This window comes from Pleurodeles waltl, chromosome 5, assembly GCF_031143425.1.
Source record: "Pleurodeles waltl isolate 20211129_DDA chromosome 5, aPleWal1.hap1.20221129, whole genome shotgun sequence".
NCBI lineage: Eukaryota > Metazoa > Chordata > Amphibia > Caudata > Salamandridae > Pleurodeles > Pleurodeles waltl.
The window spans coordinates 1208905299-1208930648 of record NC_090444.1 but is presented as its reverse complement, the minus strand read 5'-3'; positions in this window follow the sequence as shown (position 1 = coordinate 1208930648).

Sequence of the window (25350 nt, the reverse complement as noted above, 5' to 3'; positions counted from 1 at the left end):
GGTCATCGCTAAAATAGTGGTTCTTCTCAGTTGTGAATACACACTACAAAACACAATGTATGAGATACCCCAGAAATAATTTGTGGAGATAAATAGCTTGATTACGTAATTGCTGTGATGCCTTTAATGGAAACGCATGGGGCTCTCTATGCTCAAACAAACATGGGAGAGGGGAGGGCTGAACACCCCAATGTGGGGTTTTACTACTTTGCAGCTCATTTACAAAACATGGTCCAGTGGCTCGACGAAGGTGGCAACTGGGAAAAAAATCTCCTGAAAGGCTCCTATACAGACTTGCCGCTTCCGGATCTGCTATTCGTGGCTCATGGATACCTGCGAAGACTCCCCAACTGGATGCTGAATCAGTACAATGACCTATTTTAAGAAGCTAGGCAAAAATAAACTCACATTCAAATCGGAGATGTTAAAGTACCAATTAAGAGGCAAGTGAAGATATTAGAGGTAATTTTGGACCAATGACTTACTACAGAGGAGTACAATTATATTGTAAAAATAAATTGTAGCTATTACTGTAGCTGCTGGGTTTGGAAATTGGCAGTTACGCCTCATACGATGCGCATCATATGCATGAGATATGCCACTCTGGGTGCTACAACCATTTGCGAGAATACCTGAGGTGATAGCTGTGCAACATTGGAGGGTTGGCGGCTGCAGATTCCTGGGAGATTTATATCTCGGTGGTCAATTTATCACATGGGTAGATGCAGGAGGATTATTTACGTTAGGTCCCAGGCAATAACTGCAATATGTTAAGATACCTGCGACAGCACAAGAGACATGGCCTTGTTTCCCTGAGGAACCAATGCCCTCACAGACATTGGCTGGGCTGCTCACAATGGGTGGGGCATGCAGATTGATCTCACATCTTTACCGCACACTGAGAGTAGACCTGCCAAAGAATGTGCCCAAGGCACAGGAGAAATGGGAACACACACTGGGAGAGTCACTCACCACCTGAGAATGGGAACAGGGACATGAAGGGGCCAGCACAGTGAATTCTAATGCACGATTTAAGCTGATACAGTACAACTTTACACACCAGGCATACCTTGAACTTACTACCGTACAGAAGCTATATGACACCTGCTCATCTCGATGTGTTCGATGTGATTCTCCTGCGGCAGACTTTGTGCATGTGGTGTGGCAGTGTTCTCTGAATGTGCCATACTGGACAATAGTGTTGGAGACTTTAAATAAGGTAATGGAGGTACCGCATTCTCCACAAATGGTACTGCTAGGACTTATTCAGACCCCAGTGAAAAAGAAACTCAGCCACTAGTTCCTTCTGTTCGGCCTGCTGTTGGCGAAAAGGCACATCGCCATTAAATGGATGAGTGTCCAACCCCCAGCTACGCTGATTGGCTTAGAGATATGTTTGAATGGGCAACGGGAGAGGTAATCAGAATGAAGCATATAAGGAAAGATGAGCGATTAGAAGACGATCAGTGTCTGGGCACTGATGGTAACAGAGCTACGAGATGGGCAAAGGGCAGGAATGGCTGAAGGGGACCTGGAAGGAGGAATGAGTGCAGGATTCTAAGTGGAACGAATACTGTTGGAGAGATTATACATGATTTCTAGGTCCTGATTATTCATTCATCTGGACTGCGAACCAATGACCATACATTCTTGGATTGCTCAAGCACCGCTCAGTTGATGTCCTAGTTGTTTCTTCATTAGTAATAGGATTACAACACGAAAATGTATCCTGCAGCAATTAAGCAGCATGAGGGGTGGGGGATAAATATGGATGTAATCATTGTTCAAGTATTGTGGTAACTCTTGCTTGCTTGTTTTGTATACTGGATCAATGGAGTTTTGATATGGAATATTGCTCCTATGAAGGCAATAAAGAAACTCTGATCACGAGATCAACAATTTAAAAATAGAGCAGAAATAAAATGATAAAAAATACTGTGATCCCAAAAGACTCTCGTAGAAAAAATGCCAGTCAGGCAGCATTTCGATATGCTAAAAGCCCAAGGAAGCCTACCCCCAAGGTGAAAAACTAATTATTTGGGAGGGTGATGTGGGCCCCTCTAGCTGACCCATTAGACCCCAGGAAGCCCTCCCACAGGGATGATTTTTTGTGGGGGGATGAGGTACCTGGGGCCAAAATCAGCCCAGGGAGGGGTTCTGCATGCCCCCACATTGAATGTAATGCTGAGCCCTAGGAGATAGGGTCCCCACAGCTGAAATAGGCCCAGAGAGGGAGCTGTCTACCCCATGCCCTCTTCAAAATGTCACTTGGCCCTGGGGGGTGGGGTACCTAGGGACAAAATTGCCACCTGCTCTTTAATTTTAATGAGTGGCCTTGGGGGATGGGGTTCCCAGGGCCAGGCCATATTGCCAACCACCCACTGTACATGGGCAAATGCTGTGTGCAGTATGGGGTTGGCTGTATGGGGAGTGTTGGCTGCAGTCAACCTCCCACCACACACGGCCAAAGGCTGCGGGAAGCAGGGGGTTGCTTTCAAATATGGTAATTCATTATTAGTTATCAGTGTTAAAAAATCTAGCAATTCACTGAAAAACCCCAAAATTAAAGTATCGTGAAAGTTAGGTGTAATTAAAATATGTGTTTTTGATTGCAGCTTAGAAATTCACTGAAAAAAACAAAGGTTAAAGTAACATTAGAATTAGGTGAGTGTCTCAGTGTCAACGGTAATGTTTTGAACTAAAAAACCACAGAAATTCACCAATTATAGTGTTGAGCACTAACTATAACTTCTGCTTCAGCCATGCACTGCTTATGTCCTCACATATGACATCACTCATGGCATGTTCTATGACCTAATTTACGACATCTAAAATGACATCATTGATGACATCACTGATGACACCACTATCCATAAAAATATAAGCATTTCAATAGCAAAAAAACAAAAATATATTAATTAATTTATGCACTAAATAAAAAAATAATAATAAAAAAAAATTACTCAAACACTGTTAACATAAAAAACATTTTAAAATAAAAACCAATAGAATTTTTTTTATTATTTAATGCTAAATAATGATTAACCAATCGCATGAAAACTATTGGTGTCTCAGAATGTTTAATATACTATTCCCACCACAATAGTAGGTAGGGAAAGTGTTGGACTTCGGAGGAGTTAAAATAACTATTCCTACTCCACTCACGGAAACACTAGAGAAAGTGTTTGACTTCGGAAGTGTGAAATTTACTATTCCCCTTCAGGTCTAAATAACAGTAGGGACAGTGTTGAACTTTGGAGGGGTTAAATGTACTGTTCTCATTCCAAACAATTTGGTTTAAATGTACTGTTTCCATTCCAAACAATTTAACAGTAGAGAAAGCGTTGGATTTTGGGTAAAATTCACTATTTCCACTCAAGTCTGTGCATTAGTAGGGAAATCACTGGATTTCTGAAGAGAGAAATTCCCTGTTCCCACTCCAGTCAGTGCAACAGTAGAGAAAGTGTTAGTCTTTGGAGGGGTAAAATTTACTATTCCCCCTCCAGCTTGTGTAACAGTAGGGAAAGCATTGGATTTTGGAGAGGTAAAATTTACTGTTCTCACTCCAGTCAGCGCACAGTAGTAAAAGTGTTGGACTTTACAGGGGTATAATGTACTATTCCCACTCCAGTTTCTACAACAGTATGGAAAGCACTGATCTTAAGGGGGTGAAATATACCATTCCGACACCAAACAGAGCAACAATAGGGAATTGTTGAACTACAAAGAGGTTAATTTTAATATTCCTACTGCAGTCTAAGGAAAAGTAGGGAACGTACTTCAGTTCAAACACATTACATATATTAGTAATCACATGAACGTAGAAAAAATATTAATTAACATAAAACATATATTACCTACTGGCGGTCACCAGCAGGTAGTTATAGTTAGGACTGAGTTTCCATAGAAAAATTGTTTTTTGGCTTGCCTATATCTTTGGCACTGTTTGCCAAATCTTCATAAATGTTTTTTTTAAAGTGCCCTTTATGGTCTTGTTGAATATGGAAAGTTCCAGAATGATCCGTCAAGTGGGGGCAGAGAAAAAGGGGGGCGGCATGAAAGTATGTTTCCTAGTTAATTCCCATAGACTCTTTGGACAGGCCTGCAGGCCAAACCGCTGGTCGGAATAACACCAAATGTCGTAAAAAGGTAGCTTTTGATCTGCAGATCTTGGTTTTTGTTGTCTGGTGAAATTCTGTTAAGTAGTTTTCAAGATAATAAAGTGAAAAAAAGTGTACCTAAGCCGCGGATCCATGTAGGTCGCCTGTTGAGATCTGATTGGCTGCCAATACTTCGAAAAAGAAGTGTTGGCAGCCATTTTGGCAGTTGGCTTCTGTGGACAGAAAAAGGGGGAGAGTATGTATATTCACAGTTAAATCCATGACTGGAGCCAATGATCCATCAAGAATTTGAAAAAAAGAGTGCAGAGCACTGGACTTATAGTTTAATTAGCCCCCAGGTGGGCCAGGTACTGGCACCCGAGGACTTATTGAAGCCCCAGGGACCACCACCTCCTTGGGGCTACATTTTATTATATGTGGGGATCTGCGCAGATCCCTCTGACCCAGGAGATGCCACCTCCCTGGGGCAGCAACATAACACATACGAGGGGGCTGTGCAGACTCCCAGGACCCGGGAACCACCACTCGACACAGGGCTAAAAGAAATCATGTAGGCAAGGCGCATGGGATCTCATGGGCCTTGGGGACCACCACCTCCCCAGGGCCACAATACTGAAATAAAGCAGGGGGCCTGTCTGGCCCCACTAGACTCCGGGGATCACCAACTCCCTGGGACTGCAATTAACATCTGATAGAGGTTCGTGCAGAGACCACCACCTCCCATGATGCCAATAACTTTATTAAAAATATATAAAAATATATGAGTGGGTCATGTGCCCCTCCTCCTTGGCCATATATGGCACTAGGGGCCACCACCCCCCAGGACCAGCTCCTGAGGTGCCCACCCTCAGAAGGTAGCTATTTTCTTTTGCTCAGTGGGAGCTGTGACAGGGCCCACCAAACAAAAGCAGGGCCTTGGAAGTCTGTGCACCTCCTGCTTTTTAAATCTTGAAGCCCCAGGAACGTGAAGGTCCCCGGGGCCCAGGGGGGTCTGCACGCCCCCCCTAACAATTGCTATTAAGTTGCACTAGGGAGGTAGTTGTCCCCATGGGCTCGGGGGTCCATGCACCCCCCATATATTTAATAAATGTTGTTCTGTGGAGGTGGTGGTTCAAGGGACCCAGCAGGGTCTGCACACCTCCCTAACTTTTTTTTATTATGTTGCCTTGGGAGGTGGTGGAATTATGGTTGTAGAGTAAAACTGAAAAACAACTGATATTCTCCCAGAGCACAATCCATAACTCATACAGATACAAACACTGACTTGCACAACAAATGTAATGTTTAAAACCTCACAATATTTGTATCTATAAATAACAAAGTGAAATATAATTAGACAAAAATTATACCATAGTCTCTGTCAAAGCATGAAGGGAAATGTGCTAGATAATCTCAACTGTAAAATGATTGACAACATTTGTATTTAAATCTGTTTCCTTAGGGGTGAGGTCATGAGTATTGCATTTGGTGTGTAATTTATGCCGTGCATAGCAGTTGTGTGTGTCCCGCAGTACCCAAAATCTTCCCATGCCTGGTACACTGAACCCAGTGCAAGCTTCTGGGAAATGTTTTAACTTATGGGAGGTCACTGATCTGGTTTCAGGATGGTGGATCCCATAGAGGTCCTTGAAGCTTGCCAAAAGCTAAACCTTTTAGCAGCTGCGTTCACTGCTGATGCGCATGGTGAAGTCTGTGTGCAGCAGGGATCAGATTCCCACAGAAGGTGGAGCACAGGGCCTGGAGTCTTCAGATTTTGTTCATCACACAGTTTGTGTATGAAACATTTTGCTAGCAGATGATCATTCTATACTGTAGGGATGGTAAGTCACACTATCTGAAAAACAAGCACACAGCCTCTAGGTGTAAATGAGCCTAATCGTTGAAGGACATCATTTTGTGTCTGTTTCTTCATTGTGCCAGAAGGAAGTTTAATTCATTGCCCTCATAACCTCTCAGGCTAATAGAGAAGGCCAAAATGCAGTACAGGCAACACCAGAACCATCTTCTACACTGCCACATAGCTGTTGTGGTGATGACTACCATCTGCAGGGTTTCAGCTTCACCTCAGCAAGAAAGGAAGAGTTTGGTGAGGTCGTCTGGACCCACTGCCAGGATTGGGTGCTCATATTACCCACCCTGAGGCACACAGCTGCTTCGTTGGAGCATGTGTGGTTAACAGGGGCTGTTTGGGAACTGGCTCTCCCGTGGAACCCCTGTGACAGGTAGTGTATAGGGCCTTGCAACCCCTGCTTCACATGGCTAAAGGCAAGTATTGCAAGGGTAAGGTATCCTTTACTATTTTTATAGAGGGCGAGCATCGATTCTTTACAAAGTACAGCCAACGTCTGTGCATACTGATGGCTAGCTGTAAATGGATATTGAAGTCCAAAAGACAAGCCATTGTAGCAAAGGATCAAATAAGTCTATAAATGCACTGAAAACAGTTTCAACTTAAGTTTTGGTTAGGTTTCCTTATAACGCCATAACATATGGTTGAATATCTCTGAAAATCACTGAGAAGACACACTTAAAAGTTTAGTTATGTTTACAAAATAAAACCAAAAATAATGATATTCACTAGCTATGATTCAGTAAAAGAACCATAACACGCTCAGTCAAGCTGTGCTTATAACCTCACATATTAGATCAATCATGACATGTTAAATGACATGGAGATATTTAAATACATATATATACTTACAAAAATTATACTTGCCATTTTTCCTATGAAGTAAAGTACTCTTTATGTAAAGTGCTGGGATGTGAAGGTAGTCCCAATGTAATGACTGTGATGTAATGACACCAGAAGTGAGGTAACAACAAACAAGCATTTCTTCCCAGGGGGTGGGGTCATTTTTTGTTCTGAGCTGCTTACCTTACCCTGGTGGTTCTGGGCTAAAAAGTATATCAGACTGCCAGCTCTAAATAGGTGGACAGTCTGATGTACTGAAACTGATGGCCTGAGTCTGTTGGGCTTTCAGTGTAAGGTTTCTGTTGGCGCATGCCAGCCTGGGCACCACCATAAAACATTATGGTCAATCTAACTGTAGTTAAATCAGGTGGACCATCAGTTTGGCAGACAGGGTACTCTGTCACATTAGTGGTGGAGTATCAGGTCTAAAAAAACTGCAAGGTGGTCCTCAGCCACTTTTTAAAAGTAAAAGTTCAACAGCAGGCCAAGGCTGGAAGCTGTAGCGGGGCATAGCTCCACAAGGGTGCATACCTTAAGTGAGAAGTTTTGTTTACCTTTTTCCATGTGACAAACAGCTCTCTGCAGGATAAACCTTCTTTTCATGCCCACTAAGGTTGTTTTCTTCCTGTGCAAGCCTCTGAAAGCCTTTCTTCCTGTGTAAGTCTCTCAGTCCTCCACAAGTGGAAAAATGAGAAAAAAGTCCCACTTTTTTCCAACTGTTGGGAAAGATCTTTCCAGTCAGCTCGGCAATCACTAGCTCTTCAGGGCAAGCTGGTCACCAGGTCTCCCTCTATCCAGTACATCAATTTCCAGTTACCTCTGGTCAGCTGGACCCTCATGGATTTGGAAGTCTTTTTGCTTATTGTGTCTATGAAACGGGAAAACAGTTTCAGTCCTTTGACACAAGCAGGAGTCAGGAGCCCTTGAATCCTGAATCCATAAATGAATATGATTCTTCCAGCAAGAGTTAAAAGTTAAGAGTTTTCCAGCAGGACCTTCTTCGGGTAGCGTCTTTCCTGATCCAGGAATGCTCTGAGGAGATGGTGGTTGAGGTCCCAGATCTATCCTGTGAACTAACCAGTGTTGGGAGAAATTCTGTCACCAAAGATACACTATTTCCTCAGTCTCTCACCTTTTTTGTAGCTCTTCCTCTTTCCCTTAATGTAAAAGTATCCAGGAGACCCAATTTCATAATGCAGAACCCCTCAGCCACCGGGTAGGTCTATCTTCAAAGCCTTGACCACTCCTCTATTTAGATGAGCTTTCCCACCACCTGACATTGTCCAAACGAGATCTCTGCCCCACTATGGTTAAGGCCTGGCTATTTAGGAGGGGCATTTGAATGAATAAGAAAAGCCCACTCCGCCTATTCAAGGCTGAGGCTGTTTTTTGTTCCCCAAAGTTCTGAGGAAAATGTAATTTTAGCTTCTCCTCAGGTTGGTTGAGAGACTGTACATTTGTATTAGTCTGCATTAATGCCAGAAAGATCTATGAATTTGAATTTCTGGTGTCTTCACAAATCACCTGTGGTACTATTCCTAGGAGCATATTTATATGTCCCTTGCGCCACCTCGTGCCACATTAGCGTAATTTATTTTGACGTTAATGTGGCCCAACGAACCAAAATCCCCACAACGTATTTACAGAGTGGCTCAATGCATGCATTGTGCCACTCTATAACCCTTTGCGCTACATTATGCCTGCACCAGGCATAATGTATGCAAAGGGGACATTCCCCCGGTAGGGCAGCCGGTAAAATGGTGCAAGGAAATCTATGAGATTTCCTTGCGCCATTTATTATGGCACTTTTAACCCCTGCTCAGGAGCAGGGGTTAAAAGGGGGCTTTCATTCTTTAGAATGGACCCCTGTGTACTCTGCAGGAGTAGTGCCAATATTTTGCTGATAATCCTGCAGAGTACATCAATAGTGTCCTAAAAAATTACACTATTGCCCCCTACCCTGCGCCATGGTGCCGTATTTTAAATACGGCGCACACATGGTGGCGGTAGGGGGTGCTAAGGGGTGCAAGGAAAGTGGTGCTGCACTAGGTGCAGCACCACTTTTCAGAAATCTGCCCCCTAGTTTTTTAAGAAGGCCTTATGTTCACTGCAATGACTTTTTAGATTCAGAATATTGACAACGATGGACTTCTGCCCACAATACCTGAGTTGATTTAGTGTGCTATGATCAAAAATATTAGAAAGGGCCATGGACAATGGGGCTTGACTGTGTCCTTTCCAACTCAGAAAGAGTTCAAAGCAGGACTTTCCCTCTCCGACCCTACTATTCATACTATTCATACTGTCACTGGAGTATTTGGCCTGCATTGTCAAGAGGGACCATCTAAGGATAGGTTTTGTTTATTGGAGTATGATACAATATCATATTATGCCAATAACATTTGTCTTTATGTGGTAGACTCTGACACGATGTGCAATAACATATAGTGACTATCTTTACATTCTACTCCCAACACTTGACTGGAGTGCAAGGATACATTCACACAAATGGAAGCTGACTCATATTAATGCTTGGATGAACTGATAGATTTACTAATGAGACTCCTCTCTGGGTGGGTGACAGAATGAGGGTCTTGAGGCAGTTAATGCCGTTCGACAATTTGATTTTGATTAGGATTATATCATAAGAAGGGCATTTGGGGGCCAGCAAGCATGAAGTCATCTAATCATTTATTTGTAAAATATGGCATGGAATTTTCAGATTCCTACAGTTTGGACATGTCCTACAGAAATAAACTGATGTATATGTGGGATTGACAGATTGCTCTGCCCTCAAAGGGTACCGAAAGACTTTGTCTCAGTCTTGCTACTAAACTGGATGGACATGTTGCTTGTTTTGATTTTTAGGGGCGAGCACAAAGTGCTCCGTCCCCTGCAGTTATTTCTCTTTTGGCTTCTAACCACACCCATGTCACGTCAGTCACTTTAATTGGTTTGTGGGCTTGCCTTTTAAAAGCCGCTTGCTTTCATTTGTGAAAGGCCTGCATACATCATGCCTTTTCCGGTATTTAGCCCACCTACACAGCACTGGTAAACTACTGAAACCATACGAGGCTCCATGTTTTCAGCATGGTTTCCGGACTACTTTATCCTTTTATTTTCCACGCAGCGCGATTGCGATGGGGCTTACATAGCTTATGTTTTTCCGTTTTCAATTTCAGCATGATCGCGCTGCATTTTACATAGCACGATCGCGCTTTGTTTTTTTCTTTTCATTTCTGTGGCAAGAAATGTCCAGTTAGGAGTTTATAATGCTAATAGCTCTAACTTGAGCAAATGTGAGACCCGTTGCATTGCAAATGCTTGTTGTTAGATGCAACTGGTTGGAGAATGTCATGGTTGTAAAGATACATTATTCGTGTATTTATTTAATTTCTAAAAAATGTTTAGATAAATATATGAGGCTAACTGACATCTGAATACTCATCTTCCCTGTATATACAGTGACACACATGTCAACCTTCAAGCCAATCCCTCCCTGGCTTCTGATGTTTGGACATCCAATTAAGCCAAGTACATTCGAAATCTACTTGTATTTTAGGCAAACTGTTAGGCTTAACATTCTTGGTGTGGTATTCCCCCAGACCTTTTGCCTGCACTCCCCTATTTGAAATGAACCTGGTATCTGCATCAGACCCTTACTCCATCGTGGTCAGTCTGTACATATTACTTTAACCCTGTCCAGGGTGAAAGCACACACATGAGTGGCGGCTTTGTGCTTTTTGTCATTATTTTCACCTAGAACTTCATAACTGTTCTACTTATTGTATTCTTGTGATTTTATTGTAATTTTTGTTTAACAAATTGTACTTGATTTTTCTAAATTGGTTTGGGAACTGTCTTGTCTTGTACTATGTGTTAATTACTTGAGTGGGTCTCTCACCCCTGTCAACAAATAACCCAATTTCTTACCTAAACTATTTTGTAATGATTAATATCAAAACATGAGTCCACTGCACTTATAGTTACTGATTGCAGACCCAGCATATTCATTGGTTTTATATGTGTATAAGATTAAGGACCTGATTTAGATCTTGGCTGTAACAGTCCTAATGATTGTTTTCCCTTGGAAAACCTGTCTTCCACCTTGGCGGTCTACCCGCTCAATTTAGATGTAGGGGGTCCCATAGACGAGAGAGCATTTGACTCCTGATGACTCTGTCAGAAATCTCAACCCGCGTCAACGACACCACTGGAGAAAGTGGCTGGTGGCGGCACTACAGCCACTGTTCCTGCCAAGTGAATCACGATGTGCCTTTCTGGCAAGGCACCTGAGTTTACAAATTGGAAGGAAAATGAAACAAAACCCACCTTTTCTCACATTTGCACTTCTGTTTTCAACTGAACCCGACTGTACGAGACCTGCCACTGCTGCGGCTGCTGGACCACACAGGAAACTTGACCCCGTTGTCACTGGACTCGAAAGCAAGCATTACATATTGCTTGTGTACATTATTTAGTCACCTAACATTTGTTCTGAACCAGTGCAGTAAAATACTTGTTACAGTAATATTTTTAAAACAATATGTGACGCACATATGTCTGTAAGACATCTGTGTCAAACATCCTTGTAGACACACCTGTATAGAACATAAATCTATGACATACACAATTTTCATTTTAGTGCAAGTACACATTACCAAATGAATACTGTTAGACCTGGCATCCTTGGTGTGGTCACCCCTGTCTGTTTTGCCTCTGATTCCCATGTTTTGACTGTGTGCTGGACACTGTTTTTGCTGTTTTTGGTACTCTGTGCACTTTACCACTGCTGACCAGTGCTAAAGGGCACGTGCTCTCTGTGTAAACAATGGGGGTCATTATGACCCCGGCGGTCAGAGATAATGTGGCGGTAGTACCCCCGCCACATTAGCCAACCCCCCAATGTACAACTCCGACCGCCATGTCAGTAGCAGCCACCATGCTGGAGATAAGAATCTCCAGCCTTTCAGCCGCTATTGTACCGCCGGCGGTATCATGACCCTACCTACCCCCATGGCCACGAAAACCATGGTGGTAGGCCCTATCAGTGACAGGGAATTCCTTCCCTGTCACTGATAAGAGGCCCCCTCCCCCAACACTCCCCAGACGCTCCCATCTCCCTTCATCCACGCTCCCCCTCCCTTCCAACCTCCCCGATACACACACACACATGCAGACACACACTCATTCACACAGACATACACGCATGCATCCATTCATTTACGCACAAATCTGTACACACATTCACACTGACATGCAGACACGCATTCACATTTCCATGCATACACGCATTCGCACACATGCATACATGCACGCAAACAACACTACAAACACACTTGCATTCATGCACACACACACATACATGCACCCCCCCACACACACACACAACACCTCCCACCCCCCTCCCCTATCAGAAACCTGACTTACCTGAATCCAGAGGGTCTTCTTGCAGGGGACAGGGCGGGGCGCTGCTACCATCAGCAGCACCTGCCAGCAGAACACCGCCAGGCCATATTATTTGTCTTAATACAGCTGGCGGCGGCCTACTGGCGTAGCGCTGCTGGTGGTAGCAGCGCCACCTTACCACCACCCGCCATTATGGCCACAGTCAGATTTCTGCCATTCTTGTGGCAGAAATCCAGCTGGGGTCATATTATGGCAGATGGATGGTAGCCACAACGACGGTCTTTTCGTGGGCATCGCCGGGGATCTAGGCGGTTTTTACCGAAAAAGACATAATGAGGGCCTATATGTGCAATTGACTTTTCCATGATTGGCACATTTGATTTACTAGTAAGACCCTAGTAAAGTGCACTAGAGGTGCTCAGGGCCTGTAAATCAAATGCTACTAGTGGGCCACTCACATGAGTAGACCTGTAAACATTTCTCAGACCTGCCACTGCAGTGCCTGAAGTCTTGCACAGCCAATTCGACCTGGCAAGTGTACCCGCTTGCCAGGCCCATACCTTCCCTTTTTATACTTGTAAGGCACCCCTAAGGTAGGCCCTACATAGCCCCATGAGCAGCGTGCAGTATATGTTAAAGGTAGAACATGGACTGATGTGTTTTACATGTCCTAGTAGTGAAATACTGCCAAATTCAGTTTTCCCTGTTGAAATGCCTATCTCTCTCATAGGTTAACATGGGGGCTACCTTTAAATAGCTTTTAAGTATAGTTTTCCTTTGGGAGCAGATAGAAATCTAGAGTTTGGTGTCTCTGAACACAGAATTTAAAAATACATCTTTTGATAGATTTGTTTTTCAAATTGTCGGTTTGAAAATGCCACTTTTAGAAAGTGGGTATTTTCTTGCTTAAACCATTCTGTGACTCTGCCTGCTTGTGTATTCCCAGTCTGGGTCAGACTGACAGTTGGACTGCTTGTGAATCCCCTCTAGACAGTGACACAAAGGGAGCTGGGGTGTAGCCTGCATATCCTGATAACCCATCTGAGCAAGAGTGGAGGGAGGAGTGATCACTTACACCTGAATGAGCTGCGCCTGCCCTCACACAATGTGATCTCCAACCCCCTGGTGTGATTCTGGAGCCAGGCCTGGGCAAGGCAGGATCTTGCGAAGAACAGAGTCTTTCCTTTGAAGTTTATCTACTTCAGAGGCAGAAAGAGGTATAAGTAGTGGACCCAAACCCCCAGATTTTTAGATTACTTCTGAAATCAAGAGTAACCTTTGCCAAGGAGAAGAGCTGAAGAGCTGAGGAAAAGTACTGCTCCTTTGCCTGTGACTGTGCTTTGCTGGGTTGACTAATCCACTCAGCTATACACATAAAATCAGATCTGTTCTTTGTGCTACTTTAAGGCTAGTCAAAACTGCCACTTGACAACACATTGATCTCTCCCTAGCAGGAACATTAATCACAAGAATGATCTTGACATTTTTATTGCTGACTGAAAGCTGGGCACACGAGGAACTTTGCAGCAGATGCTTTTAAATCCTAAATTATTGTTAAACACAGCCCCTCCCCTGAGGTAATTGCCCACCCTCCAGGTCAGCACCCAGTGTGGTCACACCCATTGCACCACTCTAAAGCCAGCCCTGTGGCTCACCAATGTGAGGCTCCAGCACCCATCCACGACACCCGGCCTGCTCCCCGCACTACGCCAACTATCGCCAGCAACACTCTCCTTATTCCTGGCAAACATCTTCCATGAAAACTGTACTTTTGGCCCAAAAGTTGAGACAGAAAAACTTCAGCTGGACTAACCTGGGGCTGTATCCATCCTGAGCTCCATATCAGTAGGCTTAAACTTTTGACTTTGACTTGGTCCATTGCGACAAGAGAGCCGTGGTGGGCACTTTCTGCTTTTAGGCTCTATCTTGCAGTTTAGTCTTTAAAAAATCATAAGCCTGATTCTACTGATTGGACTTTTGTCATTTTAGCCTTGTTTTATTTTTCTATATTTTTCTAAACAGTGTGGGATCTTCTATGTGGTGGCTTCACTGTTTTAATGTTTGAAGTGTTGCACTAATACTTTACACATTTTCTCTAAGTTAAGCCTGACTCCTCTGTGCAAAGCTACCTGGGGGTTGAACACAAGTTATGTGGGGGTTGATCGTCCCTTACCCTGACTAGGATTGTGGTTGCGGCTAGACCCGGGCTTACACCCCAGCCAACTAGTAACCCAAATTCTAACATTGGTGTTCAGCGGTGAGGAAAGAATTTGTGTTTGTGCAGTGCCTTACAGTGATTTGGTGTACACTACCATTGCATATCTAAAGCCATTTTGAGTTTTAAGTTGTCCCTGATTGTCCTTTATGTTTTTCTAAATGGATCCCTACTTTACCTATCAGTGTCTTTGGCCCCACATGCAAGATGGAGACTTGAGCTTGCCAACCTGAAGAGCTATACTGTGGCTGAACTCAAGGAGTTAGCAAGAAGAGGCTGCCCTCAAAAAGGTGCAGCAGAAGATGGAGCTTCAAAAGGACTTAAGGGTCTGGGTAGAGGCCCACCAGTCACCAACAGATGATGAGGAGGGAGGAAATGATGAGGGATCAGAGCAGGACCAGCAGGGGGATCTTGGTATGCAGCCTGTTGAGGAGGGAGGCAGCCAACTCCTAGGATTAAACGTTCTGTTCTGTGCAGAGAGCAGACTAGTTTCCGGGGGCCTGCCCCAAGGGAGATAAAGAACAGCAGGGAAAAGAGGAAGCTCAGGCTAGAGCTGGCTAAACTAAAAATAGAAAAGGAGTAGAACTTGTCCTTGGAGGCAAAGCAGGCTGAGAAAGGCTTGGCTGAGACAAAACTACTATTGGAGTATAAAAAACAAATGATGTAGTTGAAGCAAAAGGCAAACCACATAATGGTAGCAGTGTGCCAACTGTATCTGCTGGTAAGGTGAGTTTATCCATACCACAGGAGCTGGTGCCTCACTATGTAGTGGGAGATGATACAGACATGTGGTTTGTTGCTTGTAAAGTTGCACTCAGGGTACATAAGGTCCCTGAGGAGTACTGGGTGGGGGTAGCCTGTGAAAAGACATGAACACAGAGGGGAGGGACATGCTCTTGACACTAGAGGCAGAGACCCATAAAGGCAATCCTTGTTGCTAAGTTTGAGCTGGCCCCTGTGAAGTACTTTCAAAGGTTCAGGGACAGCCACAAGCTCCCAAATCAGCCCTGGGTGGATTTCTTTGATTAGGTGAGCAAGGCACTAAAGGGCTGGGTGAAGGTCAGCAAATTGTATGATTTTTACTGGGCTGTATAAACTAATGCTGAAGGAGCACATGCTCCATTCTTGTTTTTCATAGCTCTTGTTTCCTTTGATTGAGTGGAGTGGGGTCTCAGGTCTTCTGATGTTTGCTGTGAGCCCTGCTATGCCTGTGGACTATATGTTAGGAAACGACCTGGAGCACACTACCTGGAAGGAAGTGGAGCTCTGGTAACACCTGGCAATGTTAGGGCTACCTGGCTGGGCTTGTGTGACCACCAGGCCTATGGGTGCCCAGAAGGGAAGTCATGAAGGTCTGGAGCCTGAAAGAATGGCTCAGACAGCTACCAGGAAAGGCAAGAAAAAGGAAAATGTGAAGCCAGCCCGTGAATGTCCCCCAGCATAGGTGAGTGGGGCATCAGAGAAGGCTATTCCAGAGCCTCCTGGACAGAACATTACTTCCTGTGGTACCCTACCTGAAGTTTTTGGATGGCACTTTGAAAGGGGGGGCATGAGGGAGGGGTTCTGCAAGGCACAGATGTAGTGCCTAACTCTCAAGGGCATGAGGCAGCAATCTGAAGCCCAGACAGCTGCTGATACCTCTGGAGATCACCTCATATACTGGGAGAATTACCTCCTGTACAGTGAACCTAAGATTCTTAAGCATAAGGCAACTTGTGTATTTGTAGTTACCCAGTGCTACAGGACCTTCCTAATGTAGCCGGCTCATGAGATACCCCTGGCAGGACACCTGGGGCAGGAAAAGACCATTGCCAGGCTTGTATCCCACTTCTATTGGCCCCAGATGAAGACCACTTTCTGCAGGACTTTTCACACCTGCCAGGCTAGTAGAACATCTTAGGAGAAGCTAAAAGCTCACCTGATTCCCATGCATTTTGTAGACACCCCTGTTGAGAGAGTGGGAATTGATATTTTAGGACCCAACGACCCCAAGACTGCCCTAAGCAATAGGTTTATGCGCGTCTTGGTAGATGGAGCCCCTTCAAGGCATAATTGCCTGCCTGCCTGAGCCCATGAGGAGGAAGTAGGACATTTGCTTACCAAGCCTGCTCTTTGCTTACAGAGAGGTGCCACAGGAAGCGGTATGCTTTTGCCCATTTGAACTCTGTATGGTAACCCTGTCAGAGGACTTCTCATCCTAGCTAAAGAGGGGTCGGACAAACTCCCAAAATACCCTCCCCAGGATGTGGTTCACTACATGCTAGCCCTCTGGAACTAGAGGAACGACTTCTTAAAGACAGCTCCTAAGAATGTGGAGGCTAGACAGGAGGATATGAAGCAGTGGTAAGACCACCCCTGTGGAATTTCAACCTGGACAGAAAGTGTGGGTGATGGAGCCAGTACAGCACAGGACTCTCCAGGATCGCTGGACTGGGTCATATGAGGTGGTGGAGAAGAAGGGGGGTCTACCTACCTGGTGGATCTCAAGACTCCCAGGAACCCTTAAGGGTACTCCATCTCAACTGCCTCAAACTCCACTGTGAGAGATCTGCGGTCACCATGCTGCTGGTTCAAATGATGGGAAGGAGGAGGACATTGAGCTTCTTCCTGATCTCCTGTCATCCAAAGAGAAATATGAGTTAGCAGGAGGTGCCAACCTCTCCCCTACCTTGGTCCCAGGCTAGCAGAGAGACTGTTCTCAGTTACTGGAACAGTTTGCCTCCCTATTTCCGTCATTCCCTGACTTGCACACATGTGTACCCATGTAGAAATATTGGAGACAGCCTGTCTGTAAGAATCAAAATGTACAGGCTGTCTCACAAAGTAAGGGCCTGCATCAAAGCAGAAGTCACTAGAGTGCTGTAATGAGGGGTCATTGAGCCCGCCATAAGTCCCAGGTCTAGCCAAATGATGTTGTTACCAAAGACGGCCCCACTGGCACCACACCAGAAGTCAGGTTCTGTGTCGACTACTCAATTCATTCACCAAGACTGATGCACACCCCATCCTTTGAGCTGATGAGCTCATTGATAGGTTAGCAGCTCCCAAGTTCCTGAGCTCTTTTGATTTAACTTCGGGGTACTGGCAGATTGCCCTGACAGAAGGGTATAGAGAGAGGTCAGCTACCCTAGAGGGCCAATTCAAGTTTAAGGTGATGCTTTTTGGACTCATGGATGCCCCTGCTATCTTTCAGAGGCTGGTGAACCAAGATTGGCTGGGATGGAGGCCTTCAGTGCTACTTACTTAGATGATATGGCTGTTTTCAGTAGTACCTGGAAGGACCACCTATTTCACCTGGAGGAGGCCTTCCTGGGACTCGCTGGGAACTACACGGGGATTATCAAGGGGTGTGGCACCATTGTTTCCCCCTTGACTGAGCTGGCTTTGAAGAAGCAGCCCAGGAGGGAGACCTGGATGGAGGCCTGTCAGAAAGCCTTTTACTCCCTAAAACAGGTCATGTGCAGAGCCCCTGTGCTCAAGGCCCCTCACTTTGCCCAAGAGGTTATTTTCTAACCTGGTGGCTTATAGTACTATGGGGCAATCTTATCAATCAAACAATCAATCAGCGTACTTGTACAGCAAGCTAATCACCTGTGAGGGTCTCAAGGCCCTGGGACTAGTAGGAGTTCAGTCGAAGAGCCAGGTCTTGAAGTTCTTCTTGAATTAAGGTAGTGAGGGTGATTGCCTAAGGTGTAGCTGAAGAGCATTCCATGTCTTTGCAGTGAGGGAACAGAAGGATTTTCCTCCAGCTGAGTTTTTGCATGCCCTTGAGGTTGTGAGAAAGGCCAGTTGGCCGGAGCGGAGATGTCTGATGGGCATGTGAAAGTCAGGCGGTGATTGAGGAATGCGGGTTTGATGTTGTGGAGGGCCTTGTATGTGTGCATGAGGAACTTAAAGGTGATTTTTTTGTTGATCGGGAGCCAGTGAAGATCTCTCAGGTGGTTGGAGATGGGGCTGCGACAGGGAATGTTCAGGATGAGTCTAGCCGAGGCCTTCTGGCTTCTCTGCAGGTTCTGTTTGGAGTGTTTGGTGATGCCAACATAGAGTGTGTTGCCATAGTCTAATTTGCTGGTGTCAAGTGCCTGGGTGACTTTCTCCTTGATTCGATTGGGATCCATTTGAAGATCTTTCGGAGCAGGCACAGTGTGTGGAAACATTAGAATGAGTCGGCGTTCACTTTGCGGTTCATTGAAAGTGAGGAGTCGAGAACAATGCTGAGGTTACGTGCGTGGTTGGTGGGTGTGGGGGTGGGTTCCGAGCTCTGAGTGCCATCAGAAGTCATCCCAGGTGGAGGGCTTCATCCATGCGGAGGGCTCCATCCAGACTGTGACTGCTCTCATTTTGTTGTGGAAGTTGCTTTTTGTGGTTGTAGGCTTGTCAGTGAGGGAGAGTATCAGTTGGGTATCGTCAGTGTAGAAGATGGTGTTGAGTCCGTGGTCTCAGATGATGTTAGCAAGCGGGGTCGTGTAGATGTTGAAGAGGGTGGAGCTCAGGGAGGAGCCCTGAGAAACTCTGCGGCTGATCTCTGTCAGTTGTGAGGTGAACGGTAGGAGCCTGTCTCTCTGATTATGGCCCCTGAGGAAGGAGTGGATCCACTCTAGGGCTTTGCTGCGGATGCCAGCATCATGCAGTCTAGTGTAGAGGGTGTTGTGGGACACAGTGTTGAAGGTGGTGGAGAGGTCTAGTATGAGGAGGGCTGCGGTTTCATCTCAGTCAAGGAGATTGCTGATGTCATCTGTTGCTGTAATCACAGTTAAATGAGGAGGGCCTAGCTCAACCTATAGCATTCATCTCTAGAAGGCTATTTCCCAGGTAACAGAGGTTGAGTGCTATTGAGAGAGAAGCCTTTGCTGTGGTCTGGGCACTGAAGAAGTTGAGACCATACTTGTTTGGGATTCACTTCCAGGTTCCCACAGACACAGGTCCCTCAGGTGACTAATGCGAATGAGGGGTGAAAATCCAAAATGTTTTTACTGATCCATTTCCCTACAGGGACTGGACTTCACGGTGAAAACACAGTACTTGGTCAGGCCACAATAATGCTGATGGTCTCTCCAGGATCTTTTGCCTCATTGAATAGAGGTTGGGTAGTTCTTCCCACTTTCGGCTGGGGGGCATGTTTTATACCTATCAGCCCAAGGAAGGTCTTTCTCCAAACTTTTTGCCTCTTCGCCACAATTTTGCTGGACCTATTTTTGCTGGCCTTATAACTCGGAACACTTTACCACTGCCAACCAGTGTTAAAGTGCATGTGCTCACCGTTCAAAACATTGTAATAATGGCTTATCCCCAAACGGCATATTTAAAAACTCTTAAATTCATTTTTCACTATTGCAAGGCCTATCTCTGCCATAGAACAACTTTACAGTTGCCTTATTACATTTGTTAGGTGTCATTTCCAAATGGAAAGAGATAACCACTTCAAGCCTCATGCCTCTGGAATCCAAAATTAAAATCCTAACTTATGCGAACTCAGTCTTTAACAGACAGACAGACAATTATGAAAATGCTACTTTTAGAAATCTGCAATTTCCCTGCTTTAGCCAACTGGTGCCTGCCGCCTGCCTGGGTCACATAACTGGTGGCAACCCCACTCAACCAGTAACCCAAATTTATAGCAGGTATACATATTCTCACCAGGTTAACATGATTCCAACAAGAAGCTAATGCAGCCCAGTTTCTGAGAAAAGCCAGTGCTGCTGTTCTAAAGTATAACCAAACAGTTGTTCACAATCTGAGCAGGACATTGCACATATATAGATTGAAAGTGGTTGCAGCATCTATTTATGGTGCAGCGCTATGGGGTCACATTGACATAGCATTGTTATAAAAGATTGAAAATAACTTTTGCTTTCGCTCCTATGTTTAGATCCTGGTACCCCCCTGGTGGCCAGTTCACAGAAAACACATCCTTCATTATTCCAGGATCACCCAGCAGGATCATAGGGAAAAATTGTCATTATAAAGTCAGGGAAGCTTGGCTCAGCACTAAAATTGACACCCAGATCAAGAGGTTGCTCCTACACGAGGATCATCCCAGCTTTGAAATGGATCGAGATAGAATTTATCCCGAAGCACAGACAATTGATATGCTACATTTAGGCTTAAGGTATTGTTGTGTAGCCATTTTAGTTATAGCTCCATGCATGTTAGTTTAACACACTAGGCCGCTGTGCACTTTGACTGAGATATATTTTATTCGGCTTCGCATTGTTATTTTTACAATAACCAGTTTTACGGTCATGTTTTATTTTCATCTATCTGTTTTTGCTTAACCCAGCACTGTGTTCTCAAACATGACATTCTTGATCACTTTGTGCTTTAGTCAAGGCTACAGTTTGGTACATTGCCGGTAAATGTGGTAGAAGTTTAGTCTCCAACTTTCGTAGAAAATACACATCCTTACGTAGGGACATTTTCTTAGAACATCAGCTGTGTTATTATAAAAACACTTCCTAGTCCCATTACGCGTTAAGAGGGAGATTCCAGCCAGGGAACCACGACTGTATGCTGCTTGCTGAATACTTTGCTGCAGATGCTAACGCAGACTACAGGCCTTTGCTCAGGTATGAGGTTTGATGTCCTCACGGGGGAACCCGAAAGGCAGAATTAGAGCTTAACACGCTGTGCTCAGATTATGACTTCGATAGGAAATAGTCCATAAATTCTAGTGACAATATGATAGCGTTATTCTTATGCTTCACTCTCCTCGTCACCATTTTAATATTGTCATGTTGTGTCGTCCTGGTTATTGCAGCCCACGCTTTGCTATCTAAAATGCAGTTGTTTTATTAAACCAGTTTTTAAAACTCATACTGCTTCTTATTGTCATTTATATATGGGATCGAATTGTGAATGAGAGAACCGGATGTGACCTGAGTGACCACGACTTCCCTGAGAAGTATGATATGTCATGCGCTCGGCTGCCCAATCACCTCTATCTCTTGGTAGAGATGAAGCACTGCTAGTTAGCAGGAGCAAAACCCTGATTTAGCTCGACAGGTGTCACCCACAGCGGGTCAGACTCAGTCTCCCACACCGTGGACGATCTTGCTGCTCAAAATCCAGTAGTCTCATTAGAATAATGAGAGCCTACGCGACATGGCGCCACCAATGTTTGGTCAGGCTCTAATTTCCGGGTCCTCCGGAGTATCTCTGTCTCATTATATATAATGACACCTCAATGCCGTATGCAGAGACATCCGTGGTGCTGAGGATTTTCACCACAGCTGTGTAGGTAAGCCTATTACAACTGGTGGTTGTTCAAGCTTGAACTTTAAAAGGAAACCCCATTTTGGTGTGCCCTCTCTGAACTCATAGTGTTACTATCAAGGCGAATCCCCAACAGGTTCAAATAGCTGTTAATATGAGACAACCTCTCACAGCACACTTACTAGCAAATGGCCTAACGGCCCAGGGAGGTCCAGTCACATTTGTGGTGGACGCCCATGCAGCTTATAGAACAGAACTTTTTTACTCTTGGGTCACATTTCCAGCAGTTGATGGGAACACAAATACATTTCATCAATATACACCTGCGAATGCGCCTGGACAGTACAGAGCGTACGCATATTTAGAGATACCTCTATCTTATCAAGAACATAATAATTGGCTTGATGGCGCCCTACCCCACACAATATTACCAGAAAGGTTAGGTCCACTAAGTAATGACGGTCCTACCTGGCCTTTATTGGCCACCTATACACCACATCCTGCGGTAGCAAATTTAGCAGTAGCTGAGGTTCGTCCATTATATATTGAGTTAATAGCAATATATAGACAATTAGTACAATTTGTGATGCAAACACTAAATACAAACACAGCACGTGCTGCTCCAGCACATCAACATGCAGTAACGCCAGGTATAAATCCTGCGACTGTTCATTCAATTTTGGGTAAAGTACCCACCACACAAGAAGAAACTCTGTTTTGGTTATTACAGAAAATGAATACGCTGGAGGAAGTACTTCCCCATACGGGACCTCAGTATAGACATAGAATATTAATGATGTGCTTGCCCTTCCGGATGGTCCCTACAGTAGAAAACTGTAATACTTGGGGCACGGTATTTGACGCGTTCTATACAACCGCACACGGTACACCGACACTTGCCAATTTACCGGAAGTGCTGAAACAAATTCAAGATGAATATGGGGCTGCCCCGGCCCTAGATTTGGGGCTGCAATTGATGGGCAATTTTGCCACAGTATCCTCAATCATTTTAAGTAACCTTAAAGGGGAAGCAGTCGCGCTTGCAGTGCGCAATGCTTCATGACGTTCCACAACAAGATCAAGAACGAGAGCTGCCTAAAATAATAGCAGAGACCTATTCAAGTATGAGTCGAGATAGCCTAGGAGCCAGGCCACAGAAACCTCAATTTCAGGGTAAATCAAACAAAGATACCCACAAGCAAGCTCCTGAGGGTAATAAGAAACGCTGGGATAAAAGACAACACACTCCTAAGAAAGAAAGGGGAGAATCTCCGTGTATGGAGACCCCACAGAATAGGTATAATCTCAGAAACAGAGATAATATTAAAATGCCTGATAGATATCAATATACTGATACACGCCAATCTTGTTCCTTTCAGGACTCATCGGAAAAAACAAATGAGAGAGGTGGGTGATCAGAGCGAAGAACAGAGTACGTGAAACCGAGACAGAAATCACAATGCTCTTCGGAGGTTTCTGTTAAAAAGGAAGAGAAACCCGCCCAACAAAAACAACAATTTGAAAAGAAAAAAGTGGCAGCAGTCGCAGTCCGACATGCCACACAGGAAGAGGGTCCTCTTGAAGAACAAGAACTGGGCTCTAGCCTTGCTAGACAGCCTGGCAGAGGTCACAATAGTTCGCCGGAATCTTCTAGAGCATCTGGAGGTGAAAGCAACTGATGACTTTATACAAGTAGAAACTGCGGACATGCGTGTCTCCAAGCCTGATAGGGTGTACAAAGTAACGCTACAGTTAGAAGGAGACATTGAACGCACAATAGACACAATCTTTTGGGATCCCGTAGTAAAAGTATATGATGTCTTGCTGGCCGAACAAGATTGGCCGCCTGCCTTTGTCCGTACCTGCCCATATGGAGAAGATGTCATTAAGCCTTCTTTCTAGCCCCTTGTTCCAGAGGAACTCACTGAATCCTATTCCATTGAATGGGCTCTAGCACAAGCATCCGCATTATACAGAAATCACGCACGATGGGATAAGGAATCCCCCTACCATATAATTCCAATTAAAAGTGAACCTCAGCAACAACCGCAGTATCCTATAAAACATGAAGCAGGAGCACCAGTGAGAGAAATACTCACGTAATTAGAGTACCAGGGTGTGATTGAACCCTGTGTCTCACCAATGAATAACCCGTTATTCCCAGTAGCTAAATCAGACCATTCATACAGGATAGTTTTAGACTACAGACATTTAAACAGTCATACACGCACCTATGCTATCCAAAATTCGCAAAGCACAGCACTAATGAGCAACATAGGTGGTCATTACAACCCTGGCGGTCGGTGTTAAAGCAGCAGTAAAACCGCCAACAGGCCGGCAGAAAAAAAATTGAATTACGACCGTGGGGGAAACCGCCAACATAGACAGCCACTTTAACACTCCGACCGCCAAGGCGGTACAAACAAACACCGCGGCGGTAACCGCCAACAGACAGACGGAGGACAATGTACCGCCCACAGAATTGCAACAGTCCAATCTGCCACCTTTTCTGGGGCGGATTCACCGCAAACAAAAACACGGTGGAAACAGGACTTGGAAGGAGAAACACTCACCTCTACACACCCCACGAGGAACCAGGACACCATGGAACCCGAGCTCCAGATTCTTCCAGCCTTTATCTTCCTGCTCCTCTACCAGGAGCACGAACGCCGGCGGCGAAGACCGCGGTGAGTACTGCAACTACGACACAGGGGAGGGGGGAGGGAAAAAAACAGTGACACACACACACGCAACACGCAACGCTCCCACCACCACCCTCACCCACTACAACACACACACTAATACATCATGATACATTACAGTTACACCCCCAACCCCCTCTGGAAGAATGCAAGGACAAAAGGAAATGAGTCGAATGAGTGTAATATATTCAAATACAGTAATCAAAAATATATACATATATAAAGATATGTACACTATAAATAAATATATATAACAAGAATACAAGTCCAAGGTATTCCACTATCATAGTCCGTGGACCACTGGGCCCAAAAGGCATGGGTGAGGCCCACACAAGACGCCCGAACAAGACAGGAAGAACACTGCTGGGGCATCAGATAGAAAAAAAACAGGCACCTCAGGGGGAAGGGAAGGGGGGCACCTCAGCCGGATGAGTGCACAACGCCAGATCCACGAGGGGGCTCCATGCCCACTGTTCAATCCTGGGGAGTGGAAAGCCACAGTCTCTCAAGTCTCTACAGTGGGTGGTTTGCCCACTGTTCAATCCTGGGGAGTGCAAAGCCACAGTCTCTCAAGTCTCTACAGTGGGTGGTTTGCCCACTGCTTAATCCTGGGGAGTGCAAAGCCACAGTCTCTCAAGTGGATAACATTCTCCACTGGTTCTGGAGGGGGCTTTGTGCCCAGAGTGCTTCATCCTGCCAAGGACAGAGGTAGTGGATGGGATACTCCACTGGTTCTGGAGGGGGCTTTGTGCCCAGAGTGCTTCATCCTGCCAAGGACAGAGGTAGTGGATGCCTTTCTCCACTGGTTCTGGAGGGGGCTTGGTGCCCAGAGTGATTCATCCTGCCAAGGACAGAGGTAGTGGATGCCTTTCTCCACTGGTTCTGGAGGGGGCCTGGTGCCCAGAGTGCTTCATCCTGCCAAGGACTGAGGTAGTGGATGCCTTTCTCCACTGGTTCTGGAGGGGGCCTGGTGCCCAGAGTGCTTCATCCTGCCAAGGA